Genomic DNA, 17,991 nt, shown 5'->3' with positions numbered 1-17,991 from the left:
TCCTATTTTTCAGTCACTTTCATGCTCCACATATTTTTTAAACATTTTGAAGCTCTTCATATTTTTCACATCTTTTGAGGCTCTTCATGTTTTTCAACACTGCTTCATGCTCCTCCTATTTTCAGACCGTTTCATGCTCTTCATATTTTTCATACCTTTTGAAGCTCTTCATATATTTGACACCTTATCAGGCTTTTCATGTTTTTCAACAGCGCTTCATGCTCCTCCTATTTTTCAGAACGTTTCGTGCCCCTCATATTTTTGAAACCTTTTGAAGCTCTTCATATTTCTCACACCTTTTCAGGCTCTTCATGTTTTTCAACACTGCTTCATGCTCCTCCTATTTTTCAGACCGTTTCATGTTCCTCCTATTTTTCAAACCTTTTGAAGCTCTTCATATTTTTCACACCATTTCAGGCTTCATGTTTTTGAACACCGCTTCATGCTCCTCCTATTTTTCAGACCGTTTCATGCTCCTCATATTTTTGACACCTTTTGAAGCTCTTCATATGTTTCGCACCTTTTCAGACTCTTCATGTTTTCAACAGCTTTTCATGCTCCTAGTATTTTTCACACTGTTTCATGCTCCTCATATTTTTGACACCTTTTGAAGCTCTTCATATATTTCACACCTTTTCAGGCTCTTCATGTTTTTGAACACCGTTCGATGTTCCTCCTATTTTTCAGACCGTTTCATGCTCCTCCTATTTTTGACAGCTTTTGAAGCTCTTCATATTTTTGACACCTTTTAAAGCTCTTCATATTTTTCACACCTTTTCAGGCTCTTCATGTTTTTGAACACCGTTTCATGCTACTCCTATTTTTCAGAACGTTTCATTCTCCTCATATTTTTCACACTTTTTGAAGCTCTTCATATATTTCACACCTTTTCAGGCTCTTCATGTTTTTGAACACCGTTTCATACTCCTAGTATTTTTCACACTGTTTCATGCCCCTCACATTTTTGACACCTTTTGAAGCTCTTCATATTTTTCACACGTTTTGAAGATCTTCATATTTTTTCACACCTTTTCAGACTCTTCATGTTTTTCAACACATTTTCAAGCTCCTCCTATTTTTCAGACAGTTTCATGCTCCTCGTATTTTTGACACCTTTTGAAGCTCTTCATATTTTTGACACCTTTTGAAGCTCTTCATATAATTCACACCTTTTCAGGCCCTTCATGTTTTTGAGCACCGTTTCATGCTCCTCCGATTTTTCAGACCGTTTCATGCTCCTCATATTTTTGACACCTTTTGAAGCTCTTCATATTATTCATAACTTTTTAGGCTCTTCATGTTTTTGAACAGCCCTTCATGCTCCTCCTATTTTTGAGTTCGTTTTAAGATCCTCATATTTTTGACACCTTTTGAAGCTCTTCATATATTTCACACATTTTCAGGCTCTTCATGTTTTTCAACACCGCCTCATGCTCCTCCTATTTTTCAGACAGTGTCATGCTCATCTCATTTTTGACAGCTTTTGAAGCTCTTCATATTTTTCACACATATTCAGGCTCTTCATGTTTTTCAACACCGCTTCATGCTCCTCCTATTTTTCAGACCGTTTAATGCTCCTCATGTAATTCACTTCTTTTCAAGCTCCTCATATTTTTCACACTTTTTCAGGCTCTTCATGTTTTTGAAAACCGCTTCATGCTCCTCCTATTTTTCAGACCGTTTAATGCTCCTCATATTTTTCACACCTCTTGAAGCTCCTCATATTTTTCACCCCTTTTCAGGCTCTTCATGTTTTTCAACACCGCTTCATGCTCCTCCTATTTTTCAGACCGTTTAATGCTACTCATGTATTTCACTTCTTTTCAAGCTCCTCATATTTTTCACACTTTTTCAGGCTCTTCATGTTTTTCAACACCGCTTCATGCTCCTCCTATTTTTCAGACCGTTTAATGCTCCTCATATTTTTCACACCTCTTGAAGCTCTTCATATTTTTCACCCCTTTTCAGGCTCTTCATGTTTTTCAACACAACTTCATGCTCCTCCTATTTTTCAGACCGTTTCATGCTCCTCATATTTTTGACACCTTTTGAAGCTCTTAATATTTTTCACACGTTTTCAGTCTCTTCATGTTTTTCAACACCGCTTCATGCTCCTCCTATTTTTCAGACCGTTTAATGCTTCTCATATTTTTCACACCTTTTTAAGCTCTTTATGTTTATCAACACCACTTCATGCTCCTCCTATTTTTCAGACCGTTTCATGCTCCTCATATTTTTCACACCTTTTGAAGCTCTTCATGGATTTCACACCTTTTGAGGCTCTTCATGTTTTTGAACACCATTTCATGCTCCTCCTATTTTTCAGACAGTGTCATGCTCATCTCATTTTTGACACCTTTTGAAGCTCTTCATATTTTTCACACCTTTTGATGCTGCCAGTTATATTTAAGACTTTACATATCTGAATAATCATTTAAAATCAAATGTTCATTTTTAGAATTGCACAAAAGGAAAATAATAGGGACAGTGATGGCTGGCTTATGATGTGGGGCCAATTTCCATAAGTTAAATAAAAAATCTAAGTTTTAGAACGTGGGTCTCAAAAAATAGCACTTGTAATTAATACTGTTCTTCAGATTCATAGTTTAAGGAAGTCACTACATTTTATTTCTTGATGTTATAGATTTAACAACATATTGGTAGCAACATGTAACTTCTCACATGGATTAGACATCAAGAGACCAGTTTATGTATATAAACTTAAACACTGAAAATGAATATATTCAGCTATTATGGAACTTATAGCAAATGCAAACTTGTTAACAACTTTCCAAAAGGCACAAAAGACAGTGTTAATAAAGAGTGGTCTTTTGCATCATTTTCAAAAATTCTTCCTTGTTTATTTCTCCATCCCCATCATGATCAGCCTCATCAAGCATTTCCTGAAGTTCATCATCTGTTAAATTTTCCCCTAGCTCCTTAGCAACCCTCTTGATATTGTTCAGTGATATGCTTCCTGTATCATCATCATCAAATAGTTTGAAAGCCTTCAATATTTCTTCTTTTTCATCCCTTTCACTCATTTTTAATCTCATTATGGCAAAAAATTCTTCAAAATTAATGGTGCAAATTCCTTCTTTGTCAGTTTCAGCTATCATCTTTTTAATTTCTTCTTTCTTTGGCTCAAATCCTAAGGCCCACATTGCAATCATGTCTCCAACCGGCGCCCCCGGCCGGTACTTCCCAGCTTTACCCGCCAGCCTGAAGCTCTTCATATTTTTGACACGTTTTCAGGCTTTTCATGTTTTTCAACAACGTTTCATGAGCCTCCTATTTTTCAGACCGTTTCATTTTCCTCATATTTTTGACACTTTTGAAGCTCTTCATAATTTTCACACCTTTTCAGGCTCTTCATGTTTTTCACACGTTTTCAGGCTCTTCTTGTTTTTGAACACCGTTTCATGCTCCTCGTATTTTTCAGACCGTTTCATGCTCCTCATGTATTTCACACCGTTTGAAGCTCTTCATATTTTTGACACCTTTTGAAGCTCTTCATATATTTCACACCTTTTCAGGCTCTTCATGCTTTTGAACACCGTTTCATGCTACTCCTATTTTTCAGAACCTTTCATTCTCCTCATATTTTTCACACTTTTTGAAGCTTTTCATATTTTTCACACATTTTCAGGCTCTTCATGTCTTTGAACACCGTTTCTTGCTACTCCTATTTTTCAGAACGTTTCATACTCCTCATATTTTTGACACCTTTTGAAGCTCTTCATATTTTTCACACCTTTTAGTCTCTTCAAGTTTATGAACACCGTTTCATGCTCCTTCTATTTTTCAGACCGTTTCATGCTCTTAATATTTTTGACACCTTTTTAAGATCTTCATATTTATCACACATTTTCAGGCTCTTCATGTTTTTGAACACCACTTCATGCTCCTCCTATTTTTGAGACCGTTTCATGCTCCTCATATTTTTGACACCTTTTGAACCTCTTCATATATTTCACACCTTTTCAGGCTCTTCATGTTTTTGAACACCACTTCATGCTCCTCCTATTTTTGAGACCGTTTCATGCTCCTCATATTTTTGACACCTTTTGAACCTCTTCATATATTTCACACCTTTTCAGGCTCTTCATGTTTTTCAACACCGCTTCATGCTCCTCATATTTTTGACACCTTTTGAAGCTCTTCATATTTTTCACACCTTTTCAGGCTCTTCATGTTTTTCAACACCGCTTCATGTTCTCCCTAAATTTCAGGCTGTTTCATGCTTCTCATATTTTTCACACCTTTTGAAGCTCTTCATATTTTTCACAGCTTTTCAGTCTCTTCATGTTTTTCAACCCCGCTTCTTGCTTCTCCTATTTTTCAGGCCGTTTCATGCTCCTTATATTTTTGACACCTTTTGAAGCTCTTCATATTTTTCACACTTTTTCAGGCTCTTCATGTTTTACAACACCGCTTCATGCTCCTCCTATTTTTCAGACCGGTTCATGCTCCTCATGTATTTCACAACTTTTGAATCTCTTCATATTTTTCACAACTTTTCAGGCTCTTCATGTTTTTGAACACCGTTTCATGCTCCTCCTATTTTTCAGACCGCTTCATGCTCCTCATATTTTTGACACCTTTTGAAGCTCTTCATATTTTTTACACCTTTTGAAGCTCTTCATATATTTCACACCTTTTCAGGCTCTTCATGTTTTTCAATAGCACCTCATGCTCCTCCTATTTTTCAAACCATTTCATGCTCATCTAATTTTTGACCCCTTTTGAAGCTCTTCATATTTTTGACCCCTTTTGAAGCTCTTCATATTTTTTACACTTTTTGAAGGTCTTCATATTTTTCACACCTTTTCAGGCTCTTCATGCTTTTGAACACCGTTTCATGCTCCTCCTATTTTTCAGACCGTTTCATGCTCCTCATATATTTGACAACTTTTGATGCTCTTCATAGTTTTCACACCTTTTCAGGCTTTTCATGTTTTTGAACACCGCTAAATGCTCCTCCTATTTTTCAGACAGTTTCATGCTCCTCATATTTTTGACACCTTTTGAAGCTCTTCATATATTTCACACCTTTTCAGGCTCTTCATGTTTTTTTTAACACCGTTTCATGCTTCTCCTATTTTTCAGAAGGTTTAATGCTCCTCATTTTTTGACACCTTTTGAAGCTCTTCATATTTTTGACACCTTTTGAAGCTGTTCATATTTTTCACACCTTTTCAGGCCCTTCATGTTTTTCAACACCACTTCATGCTCCTCCTATTTTTCAGTCCGTTTCATGCACATCTCATTTTTGACACCTTTTGAAGCTCTTCATATTTTTCACACCTTTTGAAGGTCTTCATATTTTTCACACGTTTTCAGGCTCTTCATGTTTTTCAACACCGTTTCATGCTCCTCCTATTTTTCAGACCGTTTCATGCTCCTCATATTTTTGACACCTTTTGAAGCTCTTCATATGTTTCGCACCTTTTCAGACTCTTCATGTTTTTCAACAGCTTTTCATGCTCCTAGTATTTTTCACACTGTTTCATGCTCCTCATATTTTTGACACCTTTTGAAGCTCTTCATATATTTCACACCTTTTCATGCTCTTCATGTTTTTGAACACCGTTCGATGTTCCTTCTATTTTTCAGACCGTTTCATGCTCCTCCTATTTTTGACAGCTTTTGAAGCTCTTCATATTTTTGACACCTTTTGAAGCTCTTCATATTTTTCACACCTTTTCAGGCTCTTCATGTTTTTGAACACCGTTTCATACTCCTAGTATTTTTCACACTGTTTCATGCCCCTCACATTTATGACACCTTTTGAAGCTCTTCATATTTTTCACACGTTTTGAAGATCTTCATATTTTTTCACACCTTTTCAGACTCTTCATGTTTTTCAACACATTTTCAAGCCCTCCTATTTTTCAGACAGTTTCATGCTCCTCGTATTTTTGACACCTTTTGAAGCTCTTCATATTTTTGACACCTTTTGAAGCTCTTCATATAATTCACACCTTTTCAGGCCCTTCATGTTTTTGAGCACCGTTTCATGCTCCTCCGATTTTTCAGACCGTTTCATGCTCCTCATATTTTTGACACCTTTTGAAGCTCTTCATATTATTCATAACTTTTTAGGCTCTTCATGTTTTTGAACAGCCCTTCATGCTCCTCCTATTTTTGAGACCGTTTTAAGATCCTCATATTTTTGACACCTTTTGAAGCTCTTCATATATTTCACACATTTTCAGGCTCTTCATGTTTTTCAACACCGCCTCATGCTCCTCCTATTTTTCAGACAGTGTCATGCTCATCTCATTTTTGACAGCTTTTGAAGCTCTTCATACTTTTCACACATATTCAGGCTCTTCATGTTTTTCAACACCGCTTCATGCTCCTCCTATTTTTCAGACCGTTTAATGCTCCTCATGTAATTCACTTCTTTTCAAGCTCCTCATATTTTTCACACTTTTTCAGGCTCTTCATGTTTTTGAAAACCGCTTCATGCTCCTCCTATTTTTCAGACCGTTTAATGCTCCTCATATTTTTCACACCTCTTGAAGCTCTTCATATTTTTCACCCCTTTTGAGGCTCTTCATGTTTTTCAACACCGCTTCATGCTCCTCCTATTTTTCAGAACGTTTAATGCTCCTCATATATTTCACTTCTTTTCAAGCTCCTCATAATTTTCACACTTTTTCAGGCTCTTCATGTTTTTCAACACCACTTCATTCTCCTCCTATTTTTCAGACCGTTTAATGCTCCTCATATTTTTCACACCTCTTGAAGCTCTTCATATTTTTCACCCCTTTTCAGGCTCTTCATGTTTTTCAACACTACTTCATGCTCCTCCTATTTTTCAGACCGTTTCATGCTCCTCATATTTTTGACACCTTTTGAAGCTCTTAATATTTTTCACACGTTTTCAGTCTCTTCATGTTTTTCAACACCGCTTCATGCTCCTCCTATTTTTCAGACCGTTTCATGCTCCTCATATTTTTCACACCTTTTGAAGCTCTTCATGGATTTCACACCTTTTGAGGCTCTTCATGTTTTTGAACACCATTTCATGCTCCTCCTATTTTTCAGACAGTGTCATGCTCATCTCATTTTTGACACCTTTTGAAGCTCTTCATATTTTTCACACCTTTTGATGCTGCCAGTTTTATTTAAGACTTTACATATCTGAATAATCATTTAAAATCAAATGTTCATTTTTAGAATTGCACAAAAGGAAAATAATAGGGAAAGTGATGGCTGGCTTATGATGTGGGGCCAATTTCCATAAGTTAAATAAAAAAATCTAAGTTTTAGAACGTGGGTCTCAAAAAATAGCACTTGTAATTAATACTGTTCTTCAGATTCATAGTTTAAGGAAGTCACTACATTTTATTTCTTGATGTTATAGATTTAACAACATATTGGTAGCAACATGTAACTTCTCACATGGATTAGACATCAAGAGACCAGTTTATGTATCTAAACTTAAACACTGAAAATGAATATATTCAGCTATTATGGAACTTATAGCAAATACAAACTTGTTAACAACTTTCCAAAAGGCACAAAAGACAGTGTTAATAAAGAGTGGTCTTTTGCATCATTTTCAAAAATTCTTCCTTGTTTATTTCTCCATCCCCATCATGATCAGCCTCATCAAGCATTTCTTGAAGTTCATCATCTGTTAAATTTTCCCCTAGCTCCTTAGCAACCCTCTTGATATTGTTCAATGATATACTTCCTGTATCATCATCATCAAATAGTTTGAAAGCCTTCAATATTTCTTCTTTTTCATCCTTTTCACTCATTTTTACACTCATTATGGCAAAAAATTCTTCAAAATTAATGGTGCCAATTCCTTCTTTGTCAGTTTCAGCTATCATCTTTTTAATTTCTTCTTTCTTTGGCTCAAATCCTAAGGCCCACATTGCAATCATGTCTCCAACCGGCGCCCCCGGGCGGTACCTCCCAGCTTTACCCGCCAGCCTGAAGCTCTTCATATTTTTGACACGTTTTCAGGCTTTTCATGTTTTTCAACACCGTTTCATGAGCCTCCTATTTTTCAGACCGTTTCATTTTCCTCATATTTTGACACTTTTGAAGCTCTTCATAATTTTCACACCTTTTCAGGCTATTCATGTTCTTCAAAAACTCTTCATGCTCCTCCTGTTTTTCAGACCGTTTCATGCTCCTCATGTATTTCACACCGTTTGAAGCTCTTCATATTTTTGAAACCTTTTGAAGCTCTTCATATTTTTCACACCTTTTCAGGCTCTTCATGCTTTTGAACACCGTTTCATGCTACTCCTATTTTTCAGACCGTTTCATGCTCCTCATGTATTTCACACCTTTTAAAGCTCTTCATATTTTTCACACCTTTTCAGGCTCTTCATGTCTTTGAACACCGTTTCTTGCTCCTCCTATTTTTCAGAACGTTTCATGCTCCTCATATTTTTGACACCTTTTGAAGCTCTTCATATTTTTCACACCTTTTAGTCTCTTCAAGTTTATGAACACCATTTCATGCTCCTTCAATTTTTCAGACCGTTTCGTGCTCTTAATATTTTTGACACCTTTTTAAGATCTTCATATTTTTCACACCTTTTCAGGCACTTCATGTTTTTGAACACCACTTCATGCTCCTCATATTTTTGACACCTTTTGAACCTCTTCATATATTTCACACCTTTTCAGGCTCTTCATGTTTTTCAACACCACTTCATGCTCCTCATATTTTTGACACCTTTTGAAGCTCTTCATATAATTCACACCTTTTCAGGGTCTTCATGTTTTTGAGCACCGTTTCATGCTCCTCCTATATTTCAGATCATTTCATGCTCTGCATATTTTTGACAACTTTTGAAGCTCTTCATATTATTCATACCTTTTTAGGCTCTTCATGTTTTTCAACACCGCTTCATGCTCCTCTTATTTTTGAGACCGTTTCATGATCCTCATATTTTTCACACCTTTTGAAGCTGTTCATATTTTTAACACCTTTTCAGTCTGTTCATGCTTTTCTACACCACTTCATGCTCCTCCTAAATTTCAGACCGTTTCATGCTCTTCATATATTTGACAAATTTTGAAGCTCTTCATTTTTTTCACACCTTTTCAGGCTCTTCATGTTTTTCAACACCGCTTCATGCTCCTCATATATTTCAGATCATTTCATGCTCCTCATATTTTTGACACCTTTTGAAGCTCTTCATATTTTTCACACCTTTTCAGGCTCTTCATGTTTTTGAACACCCTTTCACGCTCCTCCTATTTTTCCGACCGTTTCATGCTCGTCATATTTTTCACACATTTTTAAGCTCTTCATATTTTTCACTCCTTTTCAGGCTGCTCGTGATTTTGAACACCGTTTCATGCTCCCTTATATTTCAGACCGTATCATGCTCCTCATATTTTTGACACCTTTTGAAGCTCTTCATATTTTTCACACATTTTCAGGATCTCCATGTTTTTCAACACCGCTTCATGCTCCTCCTATTTTTCAGACCGTTTCATGCTCCTCATTTTTTGACACCTTTTGAAGCTCTTCATATATTTCACACCTTTTCAGGCTCTTCATGTTTTTCAATAGCACCTCATGCTCCTCCTATTTTCAAACCATTTCATGCTCATCTAATTTTTGACACCTTTTGAAGCTCTTCATATTTTTTACACCTTTTGAAGCTCTTCATATTTTTTACACATTTTGAACGTCTTCATATTTTTCACACCTTTTCAGGCTCTTCATGCTTTTGAACACCGTTTCATGCTCCTCCTATTTTTCAGACCGTTTCATGCTCCTCATATATTTGACAACTTTTGATGCTCTTCATAGTTTTCACACCTTTTCAGGCTTTTCATGTTTTTGAACACCGCTTAATGCTCCTCCTATTTTTCAGACAGTTTCATGCTCCTCATATTTTTGACACCTTTTGAAGCTCTTCATATATTTCACACCTTTTCAGGCTCTTCATGTTTTTTTTTAACACCGTTTCATGCTTCTCCTATTTTTCAGACCGATTAATGCTCCTCATTTTTTGACACCTTTTGAAGCTCTTCATATTTTTCTCACATTTTGAAGCTGTTCATATTTTTCACACCTTTTCAGGCCCTTCATGTTTTTCAACACCACTTCATGCTCCTCCTATTTTTCAGTCCGTTTCATGCACATCTCATTTTTGACACCTTTTGAAGCTCTTCATATTTTTCACACCTTTTGAAGCTCTTCATATTTTTCACACGTTTTCAGGCTCTTCATGTTTTTCAACACCGTTTCATGCTCCTCCTATTTTTCAGACCGTTTCATGCTCCTCATATTTTTGACACCTTTTGAAGCTCTTCATATATTTCACACCTTTTCACGCTCTTCATGTTTTTCAACAACTCTTCATGCTCCTACTATTTTTCAGTCCGTTTCATGCACATCTCATTTTTGACACCTTTTGTAGCTCTTCATATTTTTCACACCTTTTGCAGCTCTTCATATTTTTCACACCTTTTAGGCTCTTCATGTTTTTGAACACCTCTTCATGCTCCTCCTATTTTTCAGAACGTTTCATGCTCTTCTTATTTTTGACACCTTTTGAAGCACTTCATATTGTTCAACCTTTTCAAACTCTTCATGTTTTTCAACACCGCTTCATGCTTCTCCTATTTTTCAGACCGATTCATGCCCATCTCAATTTTGACAACTTTTGAAGCTCTTCTTACATTTCACACCTTTTGAAGCTCTTCAAATATTTCACACCTTTTCACGCTCTTCATGTTTTTGAACACCACTTCATGCAACTCCTATATTTCAGACCGTTTCATGCTTATCTCATTTTTGACACCTTTTGAAGCTCTTCTTACTTTTCACAACTTTTGAAACTCTTCCTATACTTCACACCTTTTCAGGCTCTTCATGATTTTGAACACCACTTCATGCACCTCCTATATTTCTGAACGTTTCATGCTCCTCATGTTTTTGACACTTTTGAAGCTCTTCATATTTTTAACACCTTTTCAGGCTCTTCATGTTTTTCAACACTGCTTCATGCTCCTCCTGTTTTTCAGACCGTTTCATCCTCCTCGTATTTTTGACACCTTTTGAAGCTCTTCATGTATTTCACACCTTTTCAGGCTCTTCTTTTTTTTCAACACCGCTTCATGCTTCTACTATTTTTCAGACCGTTTCATGCTCATCTCATTTTTGACACCTTTTGAAGCTCTTAATATTTTTCACACCTTTTGAAGCTCATCATATTTTTCACACTTTTTCAGGCTATTCATATTTTTCAACATCGCTTCATGCTCCTCCTATTTTTCAGACGTTTTCATGCTCCTCATATTTTTGACACCTTTTGGAGCTCTTCATATTTTTCACACCTTTTCAGGCTCTTCATGTTTTTGAACACCGTTTCATGCTCCTCCTATTTTTCAGACAGTGTCATGCTCATCTCATTTTTGACACCTTTTGAAGCTCTTCATATTTTTCACACCTTTTGATGCTGCCAGTTTTATTTAAGACTTTACATATCTGAATAATCAGTTAAAAAGCAAATGTTCATTTTTAGAGTTGCACAAAATGAAAATAATAGGGAAAGTGATGGCTGGCTTATGATGTGGGGCCAATTTCCATAAGTTAAATAAAAAATCCAAGTTTTAGAAACTGGGGCTCTAAAAATAGCACTTGTAATTAATACTGTTCTTCAGATTCATAGTTTAAGGAAGTCACTACATTTTATTTCTTGATGTTATAGATTTAACAACATATTGGTAGCAACATGTAACTTCTCACATGGATTAGACATCAAGAGACCAGTTTATGTATATAAACTTAAACACTGAAAATGAATATATTCAGCTATTATGGAACTTATAGCAAATACAAACTTGTTAACAACTTTCCAAAAGGCACAAAAGACAGTGTTAATAAAGAGTGGTCTTTTGCATCATTTTCAAAAATTCTTCCTTGTTTATTTCTCCATCCCCATCATGATCAGCCTCATCAAGCATTTCCTGAAGTTCATCATCTGTTAAATTTTCCCCTAGCTCCTTAGCAACCCTCTTGATATTGTTCAATGATATACTTCCTGTATCATCATCATCAAATAGTTTGAAAGCCTTCAATATTTCTTCTTTTTCATCCTTTTCACTCATTTTTACACTCATTATGGCAAAAAATTCTTCAAAATTAATGGTGCCAATTCCTTCTTTGTCAGTTTCAGCTACCATCTTTTTAATTTCTTCTTTCTTAGGCTCAAATCCTAAGGCCCACATTGCAATCATGTCTCCAACCGGCGCCCCCGGCCGGAACCTCCCAGCTTTACCCGCCAGCCTGAAGCTCTTCATATTTTTGACACGTTTTCAGGCTTTTCATGTTTTTCAACACCGTTTCATGAGCCTCCTATTTTTCAGACCGTTTCATTTTCCTCATATTTTTGACACCTTTTGAAGCTCTTCATAATTTTCACACCTTTTCAGGCTCTTCATGTTTTTCACACGTTTTTAGGCTCTTCTTGTTTTTGAACACTGTTTCATGCTCCTCCTATTTTTCAGACGGTTTAATGCTCCTCATATTTTTGACACCTTTTGAAGCTCTTCATTTTTTCACACCTTTTCAGGTTCTTCATGTTTTTGAGCCCAGCTTCATGCTCCTCCTATATTTCAGACCGTTTCATGCTCCTCATGAATTTCACACCCTTTGAAGCTCTTCATATTTTTCACACCTTTTCAGGCTCTTCATGTTTCTCAACACCACTTCATACTCCTCCTATTTTTCAGACTGTTTCATGCTCCTCATGTTTTTGACACCTTTTGAAGCTCTTCATATTTTTCACACCTTTTCAGACTCTTCATGTTTTAAACACCGATTCATGCTCCTCCTATTCTTCAGACGGTTTAATGCTCCTCATATTTTTGACACCTTTTGAAGCTCTTCATATTTTTCCACCTTTTCAGGCTCTCCATGTTTTTGAACATCGCATCATGCTCCTCATATTTTTCCGACCGTTTCATGCTCCTCATATTTTTGACACCTTTTGAAGCTCTTCATATTTTTGACACCTTTTCAGGCTCTTTATGTTTTTGAACACCGTTTCATGCTCCTCCTATTTTTCAGACCGTTTCATGCTCCTCATATTTTTGACACCTTTTGAAGCTCTTCATATATTTCACAACTTTTCAGGCTCTTCATGTTTTTCAACACCACTTCATGCTCCTCCTATTTTTTAGACCGTTTCATGCTCTTCTCATTTTTGACACCTTTCAAAGCTCTTCATATTTCTCACAGCTTTTGAAGCTCTTTATATTTTTCACACGTTTTCAGGCTCTTTATGTTTTTCAACACCGCTTCATGCTCCTCCTATTTTTCAGACCGTTTCATGCTCCTCATATTTTTGACACGTTTTGAGGCTCTTCATATTTTTCACACCTTTTTAGGCTCTTCAAGATTTTCAACACAGGTTCATGCTCCTCCTATTTTTCAGACCGTTTCATGCTCCTCATATTTTTCACACCTTTTGAAGCTCTTCATATTTTTCACACCATTTCAGGCTCTTCATGTTTTTCAACACCGCTTCATGCTCCTCCTATATTTCAGACCGTTTCATGCTCCTCATATTTTTTACACGTTTTGAGACTCTTCATACATTACACACCTTTTCAGGCTCTTCATGTTTTTCAACACCGCTTCATGCTCCTCCTATTTTTCAGACCGTTTCATGCTCCTCATATTTTTGACACCTTTTGAAGCTCTTCATATTTTTCACACTTTTTCAGGCTCTTCATGTTTTTCAACACCGCTTCATGCTCCTCCTATTTTTCAGACTGGTTCATGCTCCTCATGTATTTCACAACTTTTGAATCTCTTCATATTTTCACAACTTTTCAGGCTCTTCATGTTTTTGAACACCGTTTCATGCTCCTCCTATTTTTCAGACCGCTTCATGCTCCTCATATTTTTGACACCTTTTGAAGCTCTTCATATTTTTTACACCTTTTGAAGCTCTTCGTATATTTCACACCTTTTCTGGCTCTTCATGTTTTTCAATAGCACCTCATGCTCCTCCTATTTTTCAAACCATTTCATGCTCATCTAATTTTTGACCCCTTTTGAAGCTCTTCATATTTTTTACACCTTTTGAAGCTCTTCATATTTTTTACACATTTTGAAGCTCTTCATAATTTTCACACCTTTTCAGGCTCTTCATGTTTTTCACACGTTTTCAGGCTCTTCTTGTTTTTGAACACCGTTTCATGCTCCTCGTATTTTTCAGACCGTTTCATGCTCCTCATGTATTTCACACCGTTTGAAGCTCTTCATATTTTTGACACCTTTTGAAGCTCTTCATATATTTCACACCTTTTCAGGCTCTTCATGCTTTTGAACACCGTTTCATGCTACTCCTATTTTTCAGAACCTTTCATTCTCCTCATATTTTTCACACTTTTTGAAGCTTTTCATATTTTTCACACATTTTCAGGCTCTTCATGTCTTTGAACACCGTTTCTTGCTACTCCTATTTTTCAGAACGTTTCATACTCCTCATATTTTTGACACCTTTTGAAGCTCTTCATATTTTTCACACCTTTTAGTCTCTTCAAGTTTATGAACACCGTTTCATGCTCCTTCTATTTTTCAGACCGTTTCATGCTCTTAATATTTTTGACATCTTTTTAGGATCTTCATATTTATCACACATTGTCAGGCTCTTCATGTTTTTGAACACCACTTCATGCTCCTCCTATTTTTGAGACCGTTTCATGCTCCTCATATTTTTGACACCTTTTGAACCTCTTCATATATTTCACACCTTTTCAGGCTCTTCATGTTTTTGAACACCACTTCATGCTCCTCCTATTTTTGAGACCGTTTCATGCTCCTCATATTTTTGACACCTTTTGAACCTCTTCATATATTTCACACCTTTTCAGGCTCTTCATGCTTTTGAACACCGTTTCATGCTACTCCTATTTTTCAGAATCTTTCATTCTCCTCATATTTTTCACACTTTTTGAAGCTTTTCATATTTTTCACACATTTTCAGGCTCTTCATGTCTTTGAACACCATTTCTTGCTACTCCTATTTTTCAGAACGTTTCATACTCCTCATATTTTTGACACCTTTTGAAGCTCTTCATATTATTCATACATTTTTAGGCTCTTCATGTTTTTCAACACCGCTTCATGCTCCTCTTATTTTTGAGAACGTTTCATGATCCTCATATTTTTCACACCTTTTGAAGCTGTTCATATTTTTAACACCTTTTCAGTCTGTTCATGCTTTTCTACACCACTTCATTCTCCTTCTATTTTTGAGACCGTTTCAAGATCCTCATATTTTTGACACCTTTTGAAGCTCTTCATATATTTCACACATTTTCAGGCTCTTCATGTTTTTCAACACCGCTTCATGCTCCTCCTATTTTTCAGACCGTTTCATGCTCCTCATATTTTTGACACCTTTTGAAGCTCTTCATATTTTTCACACCTTTTCCGGCACTTCATGTATTTCAACACCACTTCGTGTTCCTCCTATTTTTCAGAATGTTTCATGCTCCTCATATTTTTGACACATTTTGAAGCTCTTCATATATTTCACGCCTCTTCAGGCTCTTCATGTTTTCAACACAGCTTCATGCTCCTCCTAATTTTCAGACCGTTTCATGCTCCTCATATTTTGACACCTTTTTAAGCTCTACATATTTTTCACACCTTTTAAGGCTCTTCATGTTTTCAACACCGTTTCATGCTCCTCCTATTTTTCAGACCGTTTCATGCTCCGTATGTTTTTGACATCGTTTGAAGCTCTTCATATTTTTCACACATTTTCAGTCTCTTCATGTTTTTCAACACCGTTTCATGCTCCTCCTATTTTACCGACCGTTTCATGCTCTCATGTTTTTCAACGCCGTTTCATGCTCCTCCTATTTTTCAGACACTTTCATGCTCCACATATTTTTTAAACATTTTGAAGCTCTTCATATTTTTCACATCTTTTGAGGCTCTTCATGTTTTTCAACACTGCTTCATGCTCCTTCTATTTTCAGACAGTTTCATGCTCTTCATATTTTTCATACCTTATGAAGCTCTTCATATATTTGACACCTTATCAGGCTTTTCATGTTTTTCAACACCTTTCATGCTCCTCCTATTTTTCAGACCGTTTCATGTTCCTCCTATTTTTCAAACCTTTTGAAGCTCTTCATATTTTTCACACCAATTCAGGCTTCATGTTTTTGAACACCGCTTCATGCTCCTCCTATTTTTCAGACCGTTTCATGTTCCTTCTATTTTTCAAACCTTTTGAAGCTCTTCATATTTTTCACACCATTTCAGGCTTCATGTTTTTGAACACCGTTTCATGCTTCTCCTATTTTTCAGACTGTTTCAAACTCTTCATATTTTTCACACCTTTTGAAGCTCTTCATATTTTTCACACCATTTCAGGCTTCATGTTTTTGAACACCATTTCATGCTTCTCCTATTTTTGACACCGTTTCATGCTCCTCATATTTTTGAAACCTTTTGAAGCTCTTCATATTTCTCACACCTTTTCAGGCTCTTCATGTTTTTCAACACCGCTTCATGCTCCTCCTATTTTTCAGACCGTTTCATGTTCCTCCTATTTTTCAAACCTTTTGAAGCTCTTCATATTTTTCACACCATTTCAGGCTTCATGTTTTTGAACACCGCTTCATGCTCCTCCTATTTTTCAGACCGTTTCATGTTCCTTCTATTTTTCAAACCTTTTGAAGCTCTTCATATTTTTCACACCATTTCAGGCTTCATGTTTTTGAACACCGTTTCATGCTTCTCCTATTTTTCAGACTGTTTCAAACTCCTCATATTTTTCTCACCTTTTGAAGCTCTTCATATTTTTCACACCATTTCAGGCTTCATGTTTTTGAACACCATTTCATGCTTCTCCTATTTTTGACACCGTTTCATGCTCCTCATATTTTTGACACCTTTTGAAGCTCTTCATATTTTTCGCACCTTTTCAGACTCTTCATGTTTTTCAACAGCTTTTCATGCTCCTAGTATTTTTCACACTGTTTCAAGCTCCTCATATTTTTGACACCTTTTGAAGCTCTTCATATATTTCACACCTTTTCAGGCTCTTCATGTTTTTGAACACCGTTCGATGTTCCTCCTATTTTTCAGACCGTTTCATGCTCCTCCTATTTTTGACACCTTTTGAAGCTCTTCATATTTTTGACACCTTTTGAAGCTCTTCATATTTTTCACACCTTTGCAGGCTCTTCATGTTTTTGAACACCGTTTCATGCTACTCCTATTTTTCAGAACGTTTCATTCTCCTCATATTTTTCACACTTTTTGAAGCTCTTCATATTTTTCACACCTTTTCAGGCTCTTCATGCTTTCAACACCGTTTCATGCTCCTCCTAATTTTCAGACCGTTTCATGCTCTTCATATTTTTGACACCTTTTGAAGCTCTTCATATTTTTCACTGCTTTTCCAGCTCTTCATGTTTTGAACACCGTTTCATGCTCCTTCTATTTTTCAGACAGTTTCATGCTCCTCATATTTTTGACAAGAATTGAAGCTCTTCATATTTTTCACACCTTTTCAGGCTCTTCATGTTTTTGAACACCGTTTCATGCTCCTCCTGTTTTTCACACCGTTTCATGCTCCTCATATTTTTGAAACATTTTGAAGCTCTTCATATTTCTCACCTTTTCAGGCTCTTCATGTATTTAACACCGTTTCATGCTCCTCCTATTTTTGAGACCGTTTCATGCTCCTCATATTTTTGACACCTTTTGAACCTCTTCATATATTTCACACCTTTTCAGGCTCTTCAAGTTTGTGAGCACCGTTTCATGCTCCTCCTATATTTCAATCATTTCATGCTCTGCATATTTTTGACAACTTTTGAAGCTCTTCATATTTTTCACACCTTTTCAGGCTCTTCATGCTTTCAACACCGTTTCATGCTCCTCCTAATTTTCATACCGTTTCATGCTCTTCATATTTTTGACACCTTTTGAAGCTCTTCATATTTTTCACTGCTTTTCCA

This window comes from Dama dama, chromosome 29 (assembly GCF_033118175.1).
Source record: "Dama dama isolate Ldn47 chromosome 29, ASM3311817v1, whole genome shotgun sequence".
In the NCBI taxonomy this organism is placed as follows: domain Eukaryota; kingdom Metazoa; phylum Chordata; class Mammalia; order Artiodactyla; family Cervidae; genus Dama; species Dama dama.
This window is presented reverse-complemented; position numbering follows the sequence as displayed.